This window comes from Lathyrus oleraceus, chromosome 7 (assembly GCF_024323335.1).
Source record: "Lathyrus oleraceus cultivar Zhongwan6 chromosome 7, CAAS_Psat_ZW6_1.0, whole genome shotgun sequence".
In the NCBI taxonomy this organism is placed as follows: Eukaryota; Viridiplantae; Streptophyta; class Magnoliopsida; order Fabales; family Fabaceae; genus Lathyrus; species Lathyrus oleraceus.
This window is the reverse complement of record NC_066585.1, coordinates 316,965,931-316,977,013: the sequence shown is the minus strand read 5'-3', so window position 1 is coordinate 316,977,013 and position 11,083 is coordinate 316,965,931.

The following is an 11,083-nucleotide window of genomic DNA, read 5'->3' as shown; positions in this document are numbered from 1 at the left end:
GCCTCTAATTTATTCAACATTGCTTCAATCTCTTTTTCTTCATTTTCGGTCAATACATTGTAGGCTCCAATAAGAGATCTTTCTAGAGGATTAGAAATATGAACTTGGTTTGCGACCTCCACTATTTCCTCGTCGGTTGCATCAATTCGGAAAGAATCATGCTTATCATTCAGATGCTTCATGGCTTCAAAAAGATTGAAGGTTACCTCTTCATCTTGCACTCTCACTTTCATCAATCCATCATCAATGTCAATCATCATCCGGGCTATTTTCATGAATGGCCTTCCAAGAATTAGAGGAACATCACGATCCTCATCCATCTCCACTATCACGAAATCTACCGGAAACAAGAATTTGTCCACCTTCACTAGCATGTCTTAAGCAACTCCATATCGTGAAGTGGTAGATTTATCGGCTAGTTGTAAGGTCATCCGTGTAGATTTGATCTCAACATTTCCTAATCTTTTAACAATGGATAGGGGGATTAAATTGATGCTAGATCCCAAGTCAATCAAACCATTACCAATGTAGGTGCCTCCAATGGTTACCGGTAAAACGACTCGGCCCGGATCAGATTCTTTCCTTGGGAGAGTCTTTTGAATGATGGCACTACAACGTGTATCGAGCAAGATTGTCTCATCTTCCACATGTCTCCTTTTCTTTGTGAGGATATCCTTCATGAACTTTGCATACCGTGGCATTTGCTCTAATGCATCGGTGAATGGAATATTGATTTGAAGTTGTTTGAATATGTCCATGAACCGTGCATAATGTCTAGCATTGTCCTTCTTTGATGGTGCATGTGGATAAGGTAGATGTTGAGTTGGAATGACGCTCGCACCTTTGTCTCCTTTCTTTTTCTTCCTTGGCTTTGCATCCTTTTTCCCTTCCACTTCAATCTGTTGCTCTGTTGGCAACTGTTGTTCCTGCTCTTTTCGCGGCGCGAACTGAAGAGTTCCTGCCACTTTCTCCTTTCCACCAACCACATCCTCGTTTCCCAGCACAACATCCATATCATTCTCTACTGTAATTTCTTCACTTGTTCCACTTGTCAACTCTTTACCGCTTCTCGTGACGATTGCTTTACAATGCTCCTTTGGATTGGTTTAAGTGTTAGCAGAAAATAAAGATCCCGCGGTTTGTTCCGACAATTGCTTCGCAAGTTGTGTAATACCCCAAAATTTACCCTTTATTTTTCCTGGAAAAAAAAACGAGAAAAAAAAAGGAAAAAAAACGAAAAACGAAAAAAAAAACGAAAAACGGAAAAAAATAATAATAATTAAATTAAATTAAATTAAATAAATAAATAAAAGAAAAAATCTTGGACTTGGACCTCTCTCATTTGAGCCCACAGGTCCACAAAAATCAGGTTATAAAATCAGAGTTTCAGTGAAACAAAAGGTCATTCTATTCCTATTACCCTGTCTGAGAAAAAGATAGTGAGAGAAGAACCCTGGGGAAAAAGATAGTGAGACAAGAGCTAACAGAGTTCAGAGCAGCCTCCAAACCCTGAAGGGAACTCAACTGCACAGAATCACCTCTGCCTCACATAAACCCTAAAGATTGTTTTGTAAACCTCACGGGTGTAACTCAATTTCAATCAAGCTCTCCAATCAGGTTTGCCCTTATTCCCATTACCTTTGAGCTTTGAATTTGAATACTCTGAATGTTTGAGGTATTATGGGTGAATTTGATACCCTTTTGATGCATGTCTTTTTTGTGAATTTTAATGGCATGATTCATGTGGTTACATTTTGATTTGGGGGCAACCCTTGATTACCCTATTTTTTTGTCTCTAACCTGTTTGTTGAGTTTTTGTAAGGGCTCACATGACTTTTGCAGGGATAACTTGCGTGGTTTTCCACTTTATTTGTGGGATACCCCCTCGAGGTTCATTCCGGTTACCTGTACTGACCCACTTTCTTTGATGGTGTTAGCTTAGAGGGATCTCAGGGTTTATCGCTCCTTTAGTTGTTGTTACCTCGGATCTTCATCTGTGTGTACCTTTTACATTTTTCCCGCATTTTACTGCTTTCCTAGCTGGAAGACCTCGATAGGAGGCAATGTTTTTGTGTTTACTTTTTATAGGTTCCTTCGTCAAGGATTGCCTTTTTGCATGAGCATCCCAAACCCTAACCCTTCATTGATTTTTCTTCTCCTAAACACACGTTTACTCCTTCTACTACAGGTGAGTAAGTCTCTAAAGGTCGAGCATCCGGTAGATTGCGTAGTAACGTCGTTCGTCCAAAACCCAATCCATAACCCCGTAGTTAGCCGAACTACGGCTTGCTCTGATTCTCATTCCAGATGAGATACATAGGCATAAGACGCGATGTCTTAGCGAGCACACATCCCCCCAACCCATAGGTCAGCCAAGCTACGAAGACTCTGATTCTCATATTCAGATGAGATACGTATGCAGTGGATGCGACATCCGCGCGAGTCATTTTCATTTAACCCCTTTTTTAGTAAACAACACAAGATAAACACACACCCTTTAGACAAGAACTACAAAAGTGGATCCCGTAGAGTACTACGGATGCGTAGGGGTGCTAATACCTTCCCTTCGCATAACCGACTCCCGAACCCAAGATTTGGTTGCGAGACCTTGTCTTTTCCTTTCCTCTTTTCAGGTTTACTTCGAGCGTTTCATTTCCCTCCTTTGGGATAAATAACGCACGGTGGCGACTCTTCTGTCATTTTCTTTCGCCGATTGTTTTTTCGCACACTGTATTTTTCAGGTTGCGACAGCTGACGACTCTGCTGGGGAAACGGTTTCCCTAAGCGAGTCCCTCCTAGCTTTTGTAGTTTGTTTGTTTGTTGGGTGTTCATGCTTTTGTATAGTTGTTTATTTACCTGCTTTCCCTTATTGCATTGTGTACATATCATTGATGTATCTGTTGGCTGGCTATGGCTGCTTGGTGATCTTTGTGAGATGAGTTCTATACCCAAACTCGAGTGCACTTAGGATAGGAGAATGGCATAGTTTTGTCGACTTGTGTGGAGTTATTCCTTAGCAAGTTGACTTGCAAGCCCATTCACTTGGTGGAGGTCATGTTGAGATCAATAATGTCACACAAGTAAGTTGTGGTTAGACATTACTTTTTCCAATATAGACCTTAGAAGCCGAGGACCTTAGTTTACCAAACCCATCTTGGCCTATTCGTAGGACGTAGTGCGAAAGTCGTTCAAGTGTAAGATTTGATACGATTGTTACGCGATACTACACTCATAAGAGTCTCTCTTGAGAATATTTTTGGTATACGAGTAGTCGTTCCTCCGATAATATCCGAAAGATGGGATTATGACTATGGGAACCTTTTATAGAACATGTTTGGCAGGCTTAAACCTTAGTACACTCCTTTTGGGTGGTTCTTAACCTAAACTCCATGCTCGTGACTTGCAACAAACCCTTGATTCATGGTTGATCCGATCAGGTATCCTTAATATCAATGAAACTTGGGTGTTGATAAGGTGTAAACCATAATCCACCAAAATGGGTGGTTGATATTAAGGATAACATGATCCATCCCATGACCTTTGTTTGGTGTGCTCTTAATTTCTCTCCAGACAGTGCAACCTGACAGATGTTCAAGCAGATACAGTGATCCTGATTCCCATGCCACTGCACTGCATTCACATCATTTTGCATCACATCATTTTGCATTCATAATCATTCACACATGTTTATCCATTTCTGTGGGGTTTATATCTTCTACTTGATTCTAGTCGGAATTTTCTTGGTTCTCATCAACGGCTTAGTCTTTTTTTTTACATCGTTTATCTATTGAGAGACTGGAATCAAGGGGGTAGAATACCTTTGGAATTGATAAACATGTCATTGCATTTACATATTCATTAGCATGTCTTGCATAACAGGTACCGCCACAATGTTCTCAGTTTGTTTGGTGTTGCATCAGCAGGATGGCTGACCCAGGCATTCACCGGTACGGTACCCGCAGAAACCAACAGAGAGTAATGGAAAGCCTACAGGCAGAGTTCACCGATATGAAAATCCGCATGAATCAATTCATGGATGTGGTTCAAGGGGTGGCTCAGGGACAGCAAGAGCTCAGGCAGATGATACAGAGGAATCCCCCTGCTCAACCAGAGACGGTGATTGATCCTCCAGCTGGAGAGGCTAATGGACCCAATGGACCGGGGCCTATCCCAATCCTACATGTCACCTCCGGTCAACAGCCCGTTCATGATGATCAGGACGATCAACTCCCCCTGCTGTAGGAAGACTTTGGTATGGGTCATGGTGTGGACCCCATGTTTAGAAGATTGGAAGAGAGGTTGAAGGCAGTGGAAGGACAGAATCCTCTGGGAGTAGATGTTGCTGACTTGGGGCTGGTCCCAGGTGTGAGAGTGCCACCGAAATTCAAGGTCCCGATATTTGACAAATACAGTGGCAACTCTTGCCCCAAGACCCATGTGCAAGCCTATTTCCGTAAAATGGTTGCATACTCCGATGACGAAAAGTTGCTTATGTACTTTTTCCAGGACAGCCTAGCTGGGGCATCCCTGGAATGGTATATGAGGCTGGACAGAGCCCACATCCGTTGCTGGAGGGATTTGGCTGAGGCTTTCGTGAAGCAGTATCAGTATAATGCAGACATGGCTCCGGACATAACTCAACTTCAAAATCTGTCTCTTAAAAGCAATGAGTGCTTCAGAGAATACGCTCAACGCTGGAGAGAAACAGCTTCCCGTGTTCAACCTCCTATGTTGGAGAAGGAAATGGCTAACATGTTCATGAACACTCTGCCAGGACCTTATTTGGAGCGCCTAGTGGGTTGCAATGCCTCCAATTTTGCTGATGTAGTCTCTACCGAAGAGAGGGTGGAGAATTACCTGAGGACATACAAGACCCAGAGTGGAGGTGGATCCTCATCAGGGGTGAAGAAGTCGTTCATTCAGGAACAAAAGAGGATAGAAGGGGATGCAAGTGCCATATCTTCTTATCAAAACAGGGATAACCGGAGGAATAACTTTCAGAACTATCATCAGCAACCGTATGTTGCGGCTGTGACCATTCCAGCTGCAGCACCACTACAACAACAACAACCACATCGTCAACCAGCTCAGTACCAACCACAACAACCGAGTAACAGACCCGCCTATCAACCGAGGCCAAGGACGATGGACCGGCGTTTCGACACTCTTCCAATGTCGTACCTCAGTTGCTTTCTAGTCTTCAACAACTACAACTTGTGCAGTTGCACACTCTGGCTCCTCCCGTGGGTAGGCTTCCGGTGGGTTATGATGCCAACGCTAGGTGTAGCTTCCACTCTGGGGCACCTGGCCACACTATTGAGATCTGCAAAGCTTTTAAGCATGTAGTTCAGGACCTCATTGATTCAAAGTCCGTTAACTTTGCACCAGCTCCTAAAGTCGTCAACAATCCCATGCCCCAGCATGGTGGAGCCAACGTTAACATGGTTGAAGGAGAAGTCAAATTATTCTCTACGGTCAACAATGAAGATGGGGATAGTGATTGCGACATCGATAACTGGGTGCGCCTGAGGATCCCGGGTGAAGTTCTCAACAATTGGTCTTCTGAGGAGATTGTCCAAGCCACTTGTCTGGAGGAGTAATTTTCTTTGTTTATTCATGCATATCCAAGTCTTACGTTCCGCTAGGGTGTAATGACTCATTGTAGGGCTCATCTATGTGACAGTTGCATTTTTTATCATAAATAAAGGACGTCTTTTTGCATTCAAATATTTCGTTCCCTGTCTTTCTATTTTTGCAGTTTTTCAAAAAAAAAATGGCAAGGTTTTGTTTAGTTTCCACTTTTTTTTTCACACTCATAAGCACATACCATCACTCATGCATATGCACATCACCGGATCCTATTGATAACGGTTTTGCTATGGCTCGCTTCGACTTTGAAAATCCAATCTTTCAAGATGAAGAAGAGGGTGATGAAGACTGTGAACTCCCTGAAGAACTTACCAGGTTATTAAAACAAGAGGAAAGGGTCATTCAACCGCATCAAGAGTCTGTTGAAGTGATTAATCTCGGCACCGAGGACGCCAGGAGAGAAATCAAGATAGGGGCTACTTTGGAAGACAATGTGAAGAAGGGGTTGATTGAATTGCTGCAAGAGTATGTTGACATCTTCGCTTGGTCTTATCAGGACATGCCAGGGCTTGACACAGACATCGTGGTGCATCGCTTGCCGCTCAAAGAAGGTTGTCCTCCGGTCAAGCAGAAGCTCAGAAGAACAAGACCAGAGATGGCTGTCAAGATAAAGGAAGAAGTGCAAAAACAGTTGGATGCAGGGTTTCTAGCAGTCACAAATTATCCGCCATGGGTTGCAGATATCGTTCCGGTACCTAAGAAGGATAGAAAGGTACGGATGTGTGTTGACTACCGGGATCTGAACAGGGCCAGTCCTAAAGATGATTTCCCCTTACCTCACATTGACGTTTTGGTGGATAACACGGCTCAGTTCTCGGTATTCTCCTTCATGGATGGCTTTTCTGGCTATAATCAAATTAAAATGGCACCAGAAGACATGGAGAAGACAACATTCATAACCCCATGGGGCACCTTCTGCTACAAGGTGATGCCGTTTGGTCTAAAAAATGCTGGAGCAACATATCAGCGAGCGATGGTGACTCTGTTCCATGATATGATTCATCATGAAATCGAGGTTTATGTTGATGATATGATTGCCAAATCTCAGACAGAAGAAGAACATTTGGTGAATTTGCAGAAACTGTTTGAGCGTTTGAGGAAATTCAAGCTGAGGCTTAATCCGAACAAGTGTACTTTTGGGGTGAGATCTGGAAAACTACTGGGTTTTGTTGTTAGCGCAAAAGGGATTGAGGTGGATCCGGCCAAAGTGAAAGCGATACAGGAAATGCCTGAGCCAAGAACAGAGAAACAAGTCCGTGGTTTCTTAGGGAGGTTGAACTACATTGCAAGGTTCATCTCTCACCTAACAGCCACGTGTGAGCCAATATTCAAATTGTTGAGAAAAGATCAGGCTATCAGGTGGAATGATGATTGTCAAAGGGCGTTCGAGAAGATAAAAGAGTATTTGCAGAATCCTCCTATCCTTGTGCCTCCGGTCCCAGGGAGACCGCTGATTATGTATTTGACAGTACTAGACAATTCCATGGGTTGTGTTCTCGGTCAACACGATGAGACAGGTAGGAAAGAGCATGCCATCTACTACCTGAGTAAGAAATTCACAGATTGCGAGTCGAGATACTCAATGCTTGAAAAAACATGTTGTGCACTTGCATGGGCTGCTAAGCGATTGAGACAATACATGTTGTCTCACACAACCTTACTGATCTCCAAAATGGATCCAGTCAAGTATATATTTGAGAAGCCAGCTCTCACTGGAAGAGTTGCTCGTTGGCAAATGGTACTGACAGAGTATGACATCCAGTATACTTCCCAGAAAGCCATCAAGGGGAGTATTCTGTCAGACTGTCTTGCTCAATAGCCGGTTGAAGATTATGAGCCGATGAAGTTCGATTTTCCAGATGAAGACATCATGTTCCTCAAGATGAAAGACTGTCAAGAGCCAGTTGTTGAAGAGGGACCTGATCCAGACGAAAAATGGACTTTAATGTTTGATGGGGCCGTCAACGCCAGAGGAAGTGGAATTGGTGCTGTCATTACAACTCCGAAAGGTGCCCACATGCCTTTCACCGCTCGTCTGACTTTCGAGTGCACCAATAATGAAGCTGAGTATGAAGCGTGTATCTTGGGTATTGAGCAAGCCGTTGATTTGAGAATCAAGACTTTGGACATCTTCGGAGATTCAGCTCTGGTAATCAATCAAGTGAATGGTGATTGGAACACTCTCCAGCCTACTCTGGTCCCCTACAGAGATTACACGAGAAGACTGTTGACTTTCTTCACAACAGTAAAGCTGTACCATATACCTCGTGATGAGAACCAGATGGCAGATGCTCTTGCTACTCTATCCTCCATGATCACGGTGATCCGTTGGAACCATGCTCCCAAGATCGACGTGATGCGCCTTGATAGGGCCGCGTATGTGCTTGCTGCTGAACTGGTAGTTGATGACAAGCCCTGGTATCACGACATCAAGTGTTTTCTGAAGAATCAAGAGTACCCTGCAGGGGCATCCAACAATGATAGAAAGACTTTGAGAAGATTGGCAGTCAGTTTCTTCTTGAACAAAGACGATGTGTTGTATAAGAGGAACTTCGACATGGTTTTGCTCAGATGCGTGGACAGACACGAAGCAGACATGTTAATGCAGGAAGTTCATGAAGGCTCCTTCGGTACTCATGCCGGCGGACATGCAATGGCTAAGAAGTTGTTGAGAGCAGGTTATAACTGGATGACCATGGAATCTGATTGTTTCAAGTATGCTCGGAAGTGTCATAAATGCCAGATTTATGCTGATAAGGTGCATGTGCCACCGAATCCTTTGAATGTGATGTCTTCGCCATGGCCCTTTGCTATGTGGGGCATTGATATGATTGAAAAGATTGAGCTGACTGCTTCCAATGGGCATCGCTTCATCCTTGTTGCCATCGACTATTTCACTAAGTGGGTTGAAGCAGCGTCGTTTGCGAATGCCACCAGACATGTGGTTGCCCGTTTCATCAAGAAAGAAATCATTTGTCGCTATGGGATTCCTGAAAGAATCATTACTGATAATGGTTCTAATCTCAACAACAAAATGATGAAGGAGTTGTGCCAGAACTTCAACATTCAGCATCACAATTCTTCCCCTTACCGCCCTAAGATGAACGGTGCTGTTGAAGCGGTAAATAAGAACATAAAGAAGATTGTGCAGAAGATGGTCGTTACGTACAGAGATTGGCATGAGATGCTACCCTTCGCCTTGCATGGGTACCGTACTTCAGTACGTACATCGACCGGGGCAACCCCTTACTCCCTTGTATATGGTATGGAAGCAATCCTACCTGTTGAAGTGGAGATTCCTTCTCTAAGAGTCCTGTTGGATGTCAAGTTAGACGAAGTTGAATGGATTCGGACAAGGTTCAATGAGTTGAGTCTTATCGAAGAGAAGCGAATGGAAGCATTTGTCATGGGCAGTTGTATCAAAGTCGGATGAAGAGAGCCTTTGATCAGAAAGTGCATCCTCGATGCTTCCAGGTCGGAGATTTGGTGTTGAAAAGGATCCTTCCTCCTCAGACAGATCACAGGGGCAAGTGGACTCCTAACTATGATGGACCGTATATTGTCACCAAGGTTTTTGATGGTGGGGCCTTAATGCTTGCAACGATGGATGGTGAAAACTTCACTTCCCCGGTGAACTCAGACGCAGTTAAAAAATACTTCGCATGAAATAGACCCGCTGGACAATAAAAAGAGTAGTCCAGGCAAAAATGGGCATCCCGGCGAACCAAGAAAATGAAAAAGGTTCGGGTAAAAATTAGGGATTAAAAGTGAAAAGATTGTACACCCGGTAAGTTGAAAACCTGAAAAGACAACTTAGGCAAAAATGGGTATCCCAGTGGATTGAAAACCCGAAAAGGGCGATCCAGGCAAAAGTTAGGGAATTAAGCGAATGACTGCGTTATAAGTAGTTCTGAATCTCATCTCGTGTCAATGAATGGAAACTTTTGAAGGATAGGAAACAGTCCAATCACTCTTTTCAGAAAGCCGATCATCTGGAGGATCTTGAAGACGAGCAAGTCATAGCAGAATTGGAACCCAATAGAAATCCATTTCACATTGCCATTAGATTAATGTCTGTTTTTATTTGTTATGCGATTACCTCTTTCCAGGGATTGCTTCCTGATGTAAATGCCTATTCAGAGGCCGTTAAATCAATAAAATCATGTTATTCAGTATATCTCTGTTTTCATTTTCATTTTTCTGTTTTGTTTGCAAAAATGACGTCCAAATTTTTTGATAAACATTGCATCATGACACATAAGAGCTTTACAGGTACATGCTTAATAAACATTTAAAATTGCTATAAATTTTAAGTGCTTTGGATCGTCTATTCAGAACAGGTACCCTCAGGGCATTTCCTTAAAATCCCCTGCAGATGATCGGGAATATTTTCCCCCAACAGACGAATTCGGTATCTTATCCCTGCAGAGCTGATCAGAGCGTTGGATTCTTCAATCCCTAGTAGGTTCTCACCACTGTACCTCCCTCCAAGCGGTGGTTTTAGATTATACACTCCCCAGTAGAGTTGACAGTGTCAGACTATATACCCCTAGCGGAGTTGACAGTGCCAGACTGTATCTTCCCAACAGAAGCGGCTGCTCCTCAGAGTTCGAGGCCAGATCGATAATCCCAATGCCAGATCCATGGTTTCTTTCCTTGAAGCAGAACCTCGGTACCGTATCGGTGTTTGCTTCCCCTGCTAAGTCGTCTCTCTCGCAGATTATGGTTGCCAGAACCACTATCGCTTTCCTCAACAACAAGCTTTCAGTACCGTTCTCTCCCCAGTCAGAATCTCGGTATTTCGTCATTGCTAGAACACCGTGTGGCGGGTCATTTCCCCACAGAGTTCTTTGCGTTGTGCATCTCCAACAGCCTTGCCAGGGTCCAGAAGATGGTGATCATTTCCCCAGTAGATTCCCTTGCCTCAGCTTGGCATTCTACCCAGCATTTCGCATCCCTGCATGTAAAATCATATTGCATTGCATCCTCCCAAATCGCGTAGCATTTCCATTTTCATGGAGCATTACGCCATTGAAAAATTCAAACATACGCATGTAAGCATAAAACATTCTCGGTATCCCAAGTGATAAGCCAGAAGTTGTTTCCAATACTCATACTGAGGATTGTTCATGACTCACCTTTGTTATCCCCAGCAAGTGTCATTGGCCCATGCGTCGCCTCTATTATCGTTCCCTATTTCTGCCGATGCTGACAGGCATGAAGTTTCCGGTATTCAGACCGAAGTGGCGTTTAAGCCAATTTTCCGATGTTCAGATCGAAGAAGTTTCCGACGTTCAGGTCGATGCAACTTGTGGTGTTCAGGCCAGTTTTCCGATGTTCAGATCGAAGAAGTTTCCGACGTTCAGGTCGATGCAACTTGTGGCGTTCAGGCCAATTTTCCGATGTTCAGATCGAAGAGGTTTCCGACGTTCAG